Source organism: Eutrigla gurnardus, assembly GCF_963514095.1.
Source record: "Eutrigla gurnardus genome assembly, chromosome: 9".
Lineage (NCBI taxonomy): Eukaryota > Metazoa > Chordata > Actinopteri > Perciformes > Triglidae > Eutrigla > Eutrigla gurnardus.
Window position 1 is genome coordinate 23,325,230 of NC_139923.1, and position 13,641 is coordinate 23,338,870.

The 13,641-nt window shown below is 46.4% G+C and overlaps 1 protein-coding gene across 3 annotated transcripts in view; it reads left to right on the forward strand.

Moving 5' to 3' along the window:
• Window positions 1–13,641, forward strand: part of LOC311018172 (serine/threonine-protein kinase BRSK2) — a 145,277-nt gene that overhangs the window by 87,736 nt on the left and 43,900 nt on the right. The window lies entirely within an intron of this gene.

A 13,641-nucleotide genomic window follows, 5' to 3' on the forward strand; every position in this document is an offset into this window, starting at 1 on the left:
GAATGCTTGTTAGCATTTTAAAAATAACCAAATTAGAAAGAGTGGACTGCTTGAGTGGGTTTCCAATTTTGACTTGAATCAATGACTGATCTTGCAAAAAAACGTTTGGCCTATGAGGGATTTATCTCATAATAAACCTTGTGAGGAGTGGAATCCCTGGCTGAGTTAGTGACAGTGTGTCTTTTGAGCTGATTTTGAGTCGGTAAGCTGTTTAGCTCCCGTGCCAGCAGTCAGAGCCTTCAAGAAACCTTCAGGGTAACAATAAAGCAGGCTTCTGCCACTATAATTACTTTACCCGAACTCCAAAATGCTTCAAAACCATCTTGGTGAAACACTCCGATTTATAGTGTTGCTTTAACCCACGCAGCCTCATTTTGAAGGATACAGGGGGCATTTTTTTGTGTTTCTTATTACGTCCCATGGCTCCTGCTGGGCCGCTCTAATCAGACTCGCCGCAAAATAGGCCCTCATGTTGATGGAATAGTTTTAAAGAAATAGCCAAGATAGAGGACAACAAGATGCTACAACTTGAAATACAACGCAGAGAGCCAGCTCCCACTGTAATTGTTTTGCTCATGAGCTGGAAAACAGAGAGCGGATGGGTTTGCTTCACAGTGCGGGTCTGCAAATGGAAAAAAAAAAAATCCTTCCGCTTTGAATCACTTCTGCGGTGGCATCATTACACCTCAGATGAAAAGCTCTCTGTGCGTGAATATTGCAGTTTGATAAACAGACGGCTATTAATCAGCTCCTCGCTGCGTCAGTGTCTCTCCCCGACTTTCCCTCACTCCTTGCTCTTTTTGCTCTCCTTCCTATTTCGCATTCGCCTCGACATGCAGTCTAATATTTCCACGAGGCGAAGGCTGGTCATTTCGGTCCCCTCAGCACTGACAGAAGTATTATTAGTCGTAGCGGTGGTTGGTGGAACCGTTGTAACATGTGACAGCGGAGAGGAATGTAGTGGAAAGAAATATCCCAACCCAGGTGTTTCACATTGCTGCTGTCCTGCGGAGGGAAATGATAGTAACAGATGCCAAACACTGACAGGTTTCCGACAGGACCAAGGCTTTTGCTGAAGCTTCATTTTAGAGCCAATTACTGAACTCAGCCATTGTCACTCTTCTCTCAACTGCTGGCCCCTGGCGTGTGTGTGTGTGTGTGTGTGTGTGCTCATGTATGTGCCAGTAGGGTTGGTTCAATTCAGCCAGGAGCAACTGAGTTCCTCTGAAAGAGACGCTTTTAATGTTTGTCTTGTAAGTTTTGTGCACGGATGCCAAACATGCATGCGTTCAATGATCAATGCTTGCATGGACATGATCTCTATTTTAAAAACACAGGTAAAATGCACTAGTTTTTAACATGCGTTTTTTTTTTTGTGTCAGCATTTCTATGAGTTAATTAACATATTTAGTCATTGGCCTCTGTTATAAAGCAGCGTGAAGCCTCAAAGCCTCTGTGTCAATGTACTTGACGCCGATGTATAATTAATTATGAGGCATGAGCTGTTGGACCGCCACGTTGGCGAGGTCACCTGTAACGTTCCCACCTGGTTTCCAGCACACACTAAACATGACATTGGTCCCCTGCAGCGGCCGGACAGGTGTTTTCTGAAATCCAGCCACTTTTCTCGCGGTCCCATTGTGTTGCACTCCGCTGTCTGGTGTGTCGGCTGTGCTCCCCGGCCCGTCCGCCTGGCTGTCAGGCTGTCAGAGTGATCGGGCTGCACTCTACTGCAAGACTCAGACTGTGAAATGTCACCTTTTAATATGCTAATGTCCCGGGTCCCCATGGTGCCATTAGGGGAGAATCTGACTCTCCTGGACAGGTGTGTGTGTGTGTGTGTGTGTGTGTGTGTGTGTGTGTGTGTGTGTGTGTGTGTGTGTGTGTGTGTGTGTGTGTGTGTGTGTGTGTGTGTGTGTGTGTGTGTGTGTGTGTGTGTGTGTGTGTGTGTGTGCGCGCATGTGTGTGTGCAACAGCGCTAACGACACACATATGCATGTGGTTACGCACCGATGCACGCATACACAGCTCCTGCCAATGTGTGTACATGTGTCATACACCCACACACACACACACGCATATCCTCCGTGACGCACGTCATCCCTCTACGTCTGTCCTTCCCTCGACTGGCCTTGGGAGTCAGGGGTCTTTGGAGATGACGAGACAGGGTTGAATTAATTGTCTCAGAATATCTGCGGCGGAGTCATCCCTCCACTGCGCCGCGTGCTGAACTTTGTATAACTAAATGTTGAACTCTTAAATCCACGGCCCCCACAGGCCGGACCAGAAAAGACATTGACTTGTCTCGGGTAATGAATTCATCTCTGAACTTTATGTCAGTTTGTTACCAGGGAAAGAGCCTTGACTATAGTGTAGCCCATTGTGTGTGTGTGTGTTTTTTCCAAGCAGAAAAGCTAACGATGAGAGTTAGCCTGATGGGAAGTGGCTGCCCGTCACGTTTCAAATGATGAGAGAGGAACGGACAGAAAGAGAATACACAGTATGTGTACATATGACAGCGTGTCAGACGGAATGGAGCATGGCGATCCCATACAAAGAGAATCCCAGTGTGTGTGTGTGTTACTCCAGGGAGTGGTTTATGTTTCTGAGACTCAGGCCGGCCTCCCTCCCTCCCTCTCTCTCGCCCGCTACCATGTCTCTATACCATGGGGCTGTGGACTTGAGAGAGAGAGAGAGAGAGAGGGAGGGCAAAAGAGGGCAAGACTCAGGAGAGAGAGAGATGGACGTACTGAGAGAAACCCCGCTGAGAACAGATAACACAGACGCCTTAGTAGGTACACCACGTCTCTACTCATATATCCTGTCACCTGTGTGTGTGTGTGTGTGTGTGTGTGTGTGTGTGTGTGCGTGTGCGTGTGCGTGTGTGTGTGTGTTCTTGAACTATCAATGTCACATTCCCAGATAAGGGCGCTGCCGTGCCGTATGATCACAAAGAAACAGTGAGGTTGGAATCACGATTAATAATTTGTACAGTAGATTCACATAAGAAGAATTCTCTTTTTTTCACACCTCTTGCCAAAAGCTGGCGCGCTCTCGAGACCAGAATACAGAAATAAACTTGATTCATATTCGCATGACGACGTGACAACTCCATAATTGCTAGTGTCGTGAGAATTCTGGGAAATAAAACCTGAGTCACACGCCAGATACGTTTTTAGAAAGCCCGTTAAGCAGAGCTGCGTAGGATGTATAAAAAAAAAAAAGTTCATTCTAGAAGCGATACAATACCAGAATGTTGCTACTGGAACAAAAACAATTGTTCTTTTGGGTTCTTCACTTTAAAAATGAAGAAGATTACAAATCTGGGCCCAAAGAAAGCCAGTCCTGCTAATAAAGCAGGTTCATTTAGTCCCTTTCAGTGCTTTTCTGTTTTTTGTTCCATTATATTTCTTCTTGTAGAGCGAAGTGTAGTTCCCTCGTGCATCGGAAAACCATAAGTCTGTTATTGCGATGCTTCCAAGCAGCTACTGTGAAACCGATGGTGTTATTGATGACGACACGGTGGGGAAAAATGGAGTCGAATCTCGCCACTGCAGTCAACTATGGTCTGACAAGATTTCCCCGAGAGCGGGGTGATTTTCTCTCCCATATTTCATACTGTATTACCTATCATTATGCTGAGCGGAGCAAACTTCGCTAATCCCCAGTTTAGTCTCGGGGTGAGTTAAATTGTCGCTAGCCGCTAGCGCTAACAACTAGCAGAGGGGAGGGTATCTTTAGCATGCAGCAGTTGGTAGCTGCTGTTGATGCCTGCTCTGTTTCTCCCTCTGAGCCAGCGAGCTGCTGCTGTTGGGATAAGGACAACTAATTAGCCAGAGTGACTGTCTCTCCTCCTGAAGCGGCACGACTTCAAAGTCACTCTACTGTCCCCAAGCCCAGAGACAGAGAGGGAGAGGAGGATGAAGGGAGATAGAGGGAAGAGTGTGTGTGTGTGTGTGTGTGTGTGTGTGTGTGTGTGTGTAGGGAGGGTTAGAAGGGATGAACATGAAGTTAGAAACACTTTGGATGGATGGATTTCTTTCTTTTTAGCGAGGCGAGGTTACTTGTGGTTTTGCTGACTGTCCTTGATGTCACTCATAACATTTCAGATGATAAAAAAATGTGTGCGAGCGAGTTTGGAAGTCAGCAGTATAATTGCCCCCCCTGAAGCAAATAATTGAAGACGCTAAGGACGCCACATGTAACGGGGCGTACCCACCAAACGCGATGAAACTTCATCGCGCGACAAGATTACATGTAAAGTCAATGCAAAGACGCGATTAGACGCTTCATCGCGCCGGGCGACGCGATGGACGCGATAGCGCGGCGCGATGGACGCGATGGACGCGAAAAATCGCTTCATCGCTTCATCGCGCCATCGCTTCATCGCGCCATCGCTTGAGTTGAAATAATTGAACTTTTGCGGCGAATTCGCGTGAAGACGCGCCGCGACAGCCTATCAGCGTTGAGATCGTCACCGACGTGCTGACGTACGGACGTCCTGGTGTTCCCTCGCTTTTTGCCGGCTCCTGCAGGAGACGGTGGAACTCGCCGAGCTCACGCCGCCTCCGTAGGGTAGCATGCACCCAGAACCGACGTCGGCGCCTAGCCCGCAGACGAAGCTGGGAACTTCTCCAGAGTAGATACAGTGCAGCGATGGTGGTTATCTCAGCCATGATCAACGAGAGAATGAAATGGCGGAAGAAATGTTGTTGTTTGGGCGGGCTCGTCGCGCGACGCGATGACGCGATGCCGCGATGCCGCGATGAGGCGTTTTTTGGCATATTGGACCGGCGTCAAAACTGGAGCGTATAGCGCGACGCGATTTCATTTGTCGCGCGATTCAATCACGTTCATCGCGTTTGGTGGGTACGCCCCGTAAGACGAGCTGTGAACAAACCGGGCGGCGCCGCCGCTAGAACCTGAGATGGTTGACATATAAGGAAAAGTGAAAAAGGATGAATGCTTTTCTCTAATTAATTTACAAGCTCAGTGCTGATTGGATGTCGTTTTCTGTCCACGAATGAGGAAAATGTGCCTTTTCTATGGAACTAAAGCAGTGTTATCTTCACACTGTGCACATCTGTGGCATCTTCATTGGGGATGACAGAATGGTGCATTGTACCAGCATCTAAACTAATGATTTAGGACTAAAAAAGGCAGAGAAAAGCAACGTATAAAGGTTGAACACAGCAACAGACTGGGTGGGATGCTGGTGGGCGGGTGAGGAGCAGAATGCCATGGCCACAGATGAATCATACAAGGTCTAATCTTGTTATCCCGACACCTCACTGACAGCACTGTGGCTTTCTTCCTCCGCCATCTCTTCTCTTCCCGTCCTAATGATTATGGATCGTCCATTCTCCCCCATCTCTGTTGTGCCGTGAGTGGGTTGGGTATAGAAAAGCTCTCCGACACGCACACGTTTAACTTCATGCCGTGTGCAAACTTGTTTGTGTGTGTTTGTGTGTGTGTGTGTGTGTCTTTGTGTGCTGAGACCACGCAGACACTCCTTAAAATAAATGGCTTTCATATGTTGTGGCCCCCGTGCGTTGATCCATCACGGCGCTGAAGCCAGAAGCCAGAGCTTAGCACACGGTTTGATCTCAACGGGCTGACTGCACAGAAAGACTGTAGAGTTTCTCTGCTGTACGTTTGCTGCTTATTTGACACTTTTTTACCTGTTGAAGTATGTTTTTATTCAAATATTTTGTTTCCTAGGGTTCAGTACAGAATGCCCAAGCATTCTCCCTCATATATTCTGTAGGAATCTACAAAATAATATGGATCTCCCCAAACCTGTAAGGCCTTACAAAGCCCTTTCTCTCTAATCAGTCAATATGAAGGTCACTCAGCATTCTGTTTCCTAATTTGATTCCCAATCACAGCTCCCAAATCAATGCAGAGCCGGTCTTTATTGAGTCTCAATGAGGCCCTGCTGAAACCAGGAAATGGGGAATAGATTTTACCTACAGGACACAAAGATTGTTTGGGGATCGGGAGGAAATGTCAGCTTGCAGCCCCACCTGTTGTCACATTACGCTTCCTGCTAAATACCAATGACTGAAGACACCAAACATCGAGTTTTACACCGTTCTGCCTACTTGTTCGGGATCTAACGCATCCAGGAGAGCGACGAGTAAAAGCATTAGCGCCGCTGCTCGCTGCGGTGACGAAGCTCATCAAACACACGCAGGGTTGTTGTTTGTCTGATTTTCTTACCTCTCACATGCCTTATCGGGATAAAAAACCGAGATGGAGTGCAGACAAAATAATGAAATGGAGGATGGCAGAACACAAGATGTTGCGGGATCCCCCATCGAGCTCGACAGGAGACAGACGGATGTCTGAACCGATGGCATTTGTTTCCCCTCTTCAAAGGCAGGAGCCGCTGCTGTCGGTTAGACGAGAATGCTTTGTTTGCTTTTTTTATTTGGTGTTGCTTTGGTGTCGCTTTTTTCTTTTTCTTCGTGAGCAAAGGACACTTTTTTTTTATCCAGTTCTTTTACCCTTAAGTGGAGTGACGCTTTCATGGGGGGATCAGCAAAGTTCCCCTTCAAAGTTAAGTTGTCTGTTTTTTTCATGTCTGTTTTTTTCTTTGTTTTGCACTGGGACTTCTCTCCTCTTTATATTACCCGCAGAGCCACTGAAGTGTATTTTTGTGTTTTTTTTTATCAGCCACTGGGTGTTGTGATCATCTTTTATCCATCTTGTTTGATAATGAGTAGGGAGGGATAATTGAATAGTTACATCATGTTCCCTTGAGAGGAGAACCATGCTCCGTTTTTACTGTTTTTATATCATGTTGCTTCCATTCAAACACACAAACTTTCCAAGCGCCCTGCATCTCAAAATGTTGCCTATTATGTGCTTGTGGGTGATTTTATTCCACTTTATGTCGGCCTGTGTCCTGTAGATTTGTTGGTTCAGTTTTGTGTAATTGTAGAAAACAGCACAGTGTGTGTGTGTGTGTGTGTGTAGTATGTGTACCAGAGCTGTGCAATAGTATTACTGATGGACAGTGAAGTATGTCACATGATTGTGACAACTGTCTTCTCACTGGCAACAGCACTGCTTGGATATGTCTTTTCATATACCATCATCATTGGAACTGCATACTGTATATGTGTGCATGCTTGTGTGTGTGTGTGTGTGTGTGTGTGTGTGTGTGTGTGTGTGTGTGTGTGTGTGTGTGTGTGTGTGTGTGTGTGTGTGTGTGTGTGTGTGTCTACCTTAAAAGACACTATGAATGGCGGCTCCATGACCATTATCTCGTTGCTCAGAGTCAACAGACACACACACACACTCCCTTAAGGTCCTGTCTGTCCTCTCACTGCAGGTCTGGAATAGTCTCACATCAGACAGGCAGGGTTGTGAGGTGAATCACAGCCGGTGGACAAGCAAAGAGCACCGCCAACTCTTACCGTTACACCGATTCATTTTACCACTAGCGGGGTGAATACTAATAAAATGGTTAAGGCTGTGCATGTATTCACAGAAACAAGAGTGGTGTTGTATGAGTAATGTAACCCTCCTGTATTAAACACAGTACCGTATCTCTCCATTATGCTGTTAACTAGCTTGCACAAGGCTGGAACATTAGGCACACGGGCTACATTGATTTGTGAGCCAGGCATAAATGAGCCACTTTTAGCTGTTGTAAATAAACAGGGAAATTAGCTCAGACTCGGCCGTGTTAATGAGTTTGGGACAGGTCCTGTTGTTTCGTCGAGCTTTTTTTTTTGCCGCCAATGTGTTGAACATCTAAAGCGAGACATTTTTAACTTCATCAGCTCCTTCATCTAAATCCCCGTGGGGATTGTTTACTAATGACTCTGTTGTGCCAACACACACTCTCTCCCTCCTTTTCTCCCTCGCTCACACACTGTTCATGCCCAGAAATCACAAACACATGCATGTAAATACATTCAGGCACTGCATACTTGCTTTGCCATTAAATTAGCATCCATGTACAATCAGGGCACAAGAGTTCGCCTTTTATGTGTCAGGAACTCTCGCTCAGTGTAACACCTAATTAGCAAGTGCGAACTAAAAGAAAATAATTACATTATTGGAGCTATTTCTAAACTCATTTAACAGTTTGAAACTAACCTGGGTTAGTTCAGCTGACCAGTCGGACCTCCTGACCTGCTGTCCGTCCGGCATCGACTCCTCCTCTCGGCTAACTATTGACCAGGCTCACGTGTCAGTGAATAGGCCGTGTATGCATACGTGGAGGTAATTACTTGAGTGGGAGAATCGTTGTTTGCTAATTAGCACTGTCTGCATGAACTATTGCACTAAAAAGTCTTCATGACTCACTTTCTTTGTTTAGGTTTTCACATAACTTTACTTATTCTCCAAAACCAGCACTAGTTTACTTAGGTTTGCTGGTTTTGTGCCTTAAATTCAGGTCCCCTTTCTCCTATTCTGATCATTCAGTCTTCATTTAAATAATCTTATTATTTTTGTCCACTTTACATGTCAGTCATCTCAATGTTTCATCCAAATTTACATCAGCAGCAAAAAAAAGGAAAATCTACTTTCTGCCAGATAAGGCAGCAGATGGCATTTAATACAAATTCCTCCAGTGATCCAATTTGATTTTCACGTGCCGCACTTCCATCTACCTACCTCGCATGCAAATATAGGCGACTGTAGGTGATTAGATTTACACTTTTTATAACTGAAATAGGTGACCTTCACGTGTAATCGTTATATTCAGTTCAGCGCTTTTCTCTCTAGTCGACTGAAAAAAACCAGTTCATTAATCCACATTTCACAACCCAAGGTCACCTTGCACTGCTCGCGTATAAAATGTGCCTTGCTTAAGGAGTGAGTGACGGGAGGGACGATTTGACATAAAAAGACGCTTCAGACGGCCAACACGTAAACATGGCTGCCAAGTAGATCCACTGCCTGTCCGTCACTGATAAATCACTCGTGGCTTTTGCACATAGACGTGCGCAGCCATTCACATACTGCTACACACACACAGTCACACAGACCGTCCACCCCACCACGCTGTGTGTCTGAAGATGCTGGTGATTATACCCTTTGACCCCGGCGTGGAGGACCTCTGCCGTTAGACTCTATTATGACCAAGGTTATCCAGGGACACGTCTGTTAGTGTGAAATGATGCTTCTTGCCATGGGTGTTAAGTGGCAGGCCTGATTGATCTGTAAGCAGCACAGGCACACATCATAGACATGATTAGGAGGACAGAATGAGAGAAAACAGAGAATAAATGAAATATAGGAGGGAGGGGGCGAGGAAGATGAGTGGTTAAATTGGGCTTGGGTGGGATGGAGTAATGAGGAAGATTTGAAAGGGCGGGAGACGGATAAAGGATAAGGAATAGTGAGCTAGTAGAGACTATGTCCAGATCGATTTACATGTCTCTGGCATTGATCAATCTCCCCCGTGTAGGGAATTCGCCTCCTCTTCACAAAGGATGACTGATACAGTGATTATCAGAAAAACCTGCTGCGCTGACTGTGTATTTGTGAGGTCCGCAGGGTGGAGGGGGAAAGCAATAAACAGAGAAGGATGAAAGGAAGAGGGAGAATTTTCTCTTTTTTTTCCCCCAGTTCAATGACTTTGACTGGAATAGAATTGTACAAATATGATTTTATTTTTTGTTTTGCTCTCCGTGGGAGCGGTTCAGCGGTGGGAGATAACGCAGCTACCGCGCTCCCTCTCCAAATACTGTTCAATCCATCGCCCTGAGCCTCTTCCCTCAAATTCTCAACCAATTCTTGGATAAGCAGCTTCTCTTAGGAAGGCATGTTAATATCATCTTGAAGGGAAGCGGCCATGCACACCGAGTGGAGGAAGGACACATGAGCAAACATCTCGGGGCCGGGGGGGGGGATAACAGGTAGAGTCTGTGTGTTTGCCCTTGAAACCTTTCCCCCTGTTTACGACGACATACAGCACTCTACAAGCAGTAAACGCTGTAGAATCTGCATGTATGCCTAAGCACGTATACACAAACATGCATGCACAGTTTGCACAGCAGCTTGGCCGCCCTCTGCTCCTGGCAGGAAACACAGATTCTGCCCTACTGGCTCACTGACCGACATATGGATGGATGGATGGATGGATGGATGGATGGATGGATGGATGGAGGTTGCTGCTTTGCATCCTGCGCCGATGTGTCCACCAGTATGAATGGACGGCGGGCCGACTGGGTTTGTCTGCGTGCCAGTAGCCAGGCTGTGCTGTCTCCTCCCCTTCTGCTCCCTGACAGTTGGACCCACGTCTCATTCTCTCCGGCCGTTACCCCATCCACCTTATTTCTCCTTCACCCATATGTTATATGGTTTATCTACGGCACCCTCCTCCATGCAATATTCACATCAGTTATTGTTATTATTTGACTTCAAATCAAAGCAATGAGATGTAGAAAAGAAGTGTCTTAGATTAACATCATGAAAGTTAATCATATAAAGTTTTCAGTAAAAGAGAGTTCCTGTAGTTTACCAGTACATTTGATGGAACATTGGCCTGCACATTAGAAGTAAAAGTATATTTCTGGTTGGTCACGAATGACCCGTGAGATTTTATTTTCTTCATGAAAACTCATATTTGAAGAAAAAAAAAAAAAACAGTAATATCATAAATTGTGAGGAGTTCTCGTTTCTGTAATAAAGTTGATGAGGTGTGATGATTTCCCTGGTTTGTGATTCTAAGAAAATGGTTCGGGAGGAAGAAAACGTTAGGAGAATCCCTCAGGTTAATGTATTAAAAGTTAAAGAAGGTGTTAAATTGTCTTCTGTTGAGAAAAAACTTTACTAACCATATATTTCAGAAATTCACACTTTATGAAAAGCTTCTGAAATATCGTTGCCAACTGTTATTTGCTGATATTTTGCCTGTCGGATGAATCAAAGCCATGTAGGTCGTTTGTCCTTGATTAGCTCCTCACCTCGTTGCCTTACCTGTTATCATTTCGCTCCCTGTGGGCTGCTTGGAGTGTGCCGCTGCTAAAAAGGTTATCCCTTTCCTGTGTTGTGTTAATTAGCAACAAAAGAGGCTGCAACACTCGAGGGGGGGGGGAGCTGGCAACTGCCACCGCGCTCTCTTTCTGTCTGTCTCGTCTACCGTTTTTTCTCTTAGTCTTCTCCATTGCAGAGAATTACATGGCGCCTGCTTCATCCTCCTGTCTCTCTTTTGTTTTTCTCTCCATCCAGCAGCTCTTGCATGCATCGTAGCTCCCGCGTTAGCATAGCCACCCGCGTTTTTTTTTTATCCGCCACACATGGCTGCCCTGTTGACTTTGATCCTCAGATCTCAGTATCAAGGGACCGTTCACCCGCTCGCCTGCGGGAGGTGACAGAAATGTCTGTGTTTTCCTTCTGTGTGCATGAGAGAGAAAGCGAGTGAGATGCAATAAGTGGAGAGTGAGAGATGACAGAGCCTGTGATCCAATATTTTTCCCCCCTCTGAGATGTTTTTTGGGGGGATGGCTCCTCTGTTCTGACATGTGTGACATGAATCTAATCTCTCTGGTGTCTTTGTTGTGGCCCCGGCTGTCTGCGATACCCTGTCCTCAATCAGCGGACTCTTAGCCGCGGCGATGAAACTATCGATGTCGCCACTCATTTGTTTGCTCGTCCATTCAGCCATTCAGATCTCAGGGCTGTAATTTACAGAATCAATAGCGAGCTGATAGAACTTTGCTAAACCGGCTCCCGTCCTTTGAATTTGAAGTGACACGCGGGAGCACCGGTGGCTGCGTTGCCTGTTTTTGTCTGTGTAGTCCCCCTTTCATGCGTAGTTTCTCTTTTCTATTATAAAACACCATCTGCACTTGCAAATGACACCATAATTACAGGTAATAAATCACATCAGGCGTGCTTTCAAACAACAAAATTGAATGACGTTGTGAAGAAAGTGGCGCTGTAGTTTCTGATTTTTCTGCCTTTGCTTCCTCTTGTAACTTGATTTTTGAAAAAACAAAAAAAACAAATTGGCAATATATTGAACACAAAAGAGCACAAGATGAGAAGAGAAGGTGTGTGTGGATCTGACCACCTGTCCATCTGTCCATATGCTTGTGTGTGTGTGTGTGTGTGTGTGTGTGTGTGTTTGTATGTGTGTGTTTGTGTCCAAGCGCCTGCTGATAAAGGCTTAATGAAGTGCCATGAAGTTACGGAGGGAGCTGTCCACACTCACAGATGTGAACCTTAATGAGAGAGTGTGGAGCCATGTGCAGGAGCCAGGAAAGAAGATGACCACCTGGCATTTGTAGGCTACCACCGGGAAGCCATGGAGGTGTCTGAGGCTTTGATATGGAGCGAGCAAACAGTTAGCCGCTGTGTGTGTGTCTCACCTGCAAAAGGAAGCGCGTGTAAAAGCGTTTCTTCTGATTGATAACCATATAGGCGACTCAATGAAACTGTACAATTTAACGCGAGGAAAGAGCAAAGGGTCGCTGCGCAGATTTACATCGGGGGTGTTAATCAACAGCTAATCTTGCAATAAGCAGGCAGTTGTACAGTTAAGTCTCCACATTAAGCCTCATTTCTCTTATTTCAATTAACCGAAAGGAGGCGCTTAGAGGAAGCTTAGGAAGCCAGCTGCTGGCTCTGTAGCATTTCGACAGCTCATCTCTCCCCGAGTCCTGGGTAGCATTAGTCTCTCTGCAGGGAGCCCCCGCTGCCAGCGAAGCTAGCCCCGGCCACCGCGGGCTCATTCTTAACAACGCACCTCAGCCTCAGGTGAGGAAGTGGCACGGTGATAGCGCTCATTAGTCTCTGGATTAGCCCTGATTAGCGTGGCCGTTGCTCCCACTAATACTTTGTGCCAATGCTAATTACACGTTTCCCACGTTTCCCTTTTCTAGACGAGCGGCGCGCTCGTCTGAAAGTTCCTGTGACTACTTTTTCCTCGGCTGCAGCTTCGACACCGGTTGCACCGCTTTGTGGTTCTCTGAGAGGAGATGGAGACGCTGCTATTTGGGCAGAAAATCATCATCAAAAGTGTGTCAAGATAGGGCACAGTACCTGAGCAGACAGTAATTAGAAATACAAGCTGTTTGGGAATGAAAAAACAACGTGAGAGCATAATTATGGGGGGGGAAGAACCTGATTTTACGCCTGGTCAAGCACACAGCTTTGTGGGAGTTTAGCGAAAAAAGCGAGTTAGCTGGCAGCTCGGAGCTCTGACTTCATTCCACATGAGTGTTCATAAAAGTTAGGCGGTGATGAGTGTGACATTAAAGCGGCGTGAAAGGCTGTCACATTGCAAGTGACGGGAAGCGAAATTGACTTTGATGAGATTGAGAATCACAGGAACGCCGCTGTCCCTTCGTCTCCGTCACCGTCACCGTCAACGCCGGACACGGGGACGGGCGGAGGGGAGGATGGACGAGGAAGGTGGAGGGGAAGGTTGAGCAGATAAGCACGAAGCGGGGCAGGAGAAGCAGCACGGGAGGCGGCGGGAGATTAGCGGCGGCTTCTGTGGAAGTGTGTTCCATGCTGATTTTCCGTGGCAGCTGTACACGCTGACTGCAGCTCTCCAGAGATGCTGACACAAATCCAAACTGATCTGCTCAATTTTTTGGTGGAATCCAGTTCAACCCCCCCCAGTCCTGCGGTACACCGTGCATGTCTCTCAGCAGCTCTGTAAGCGAA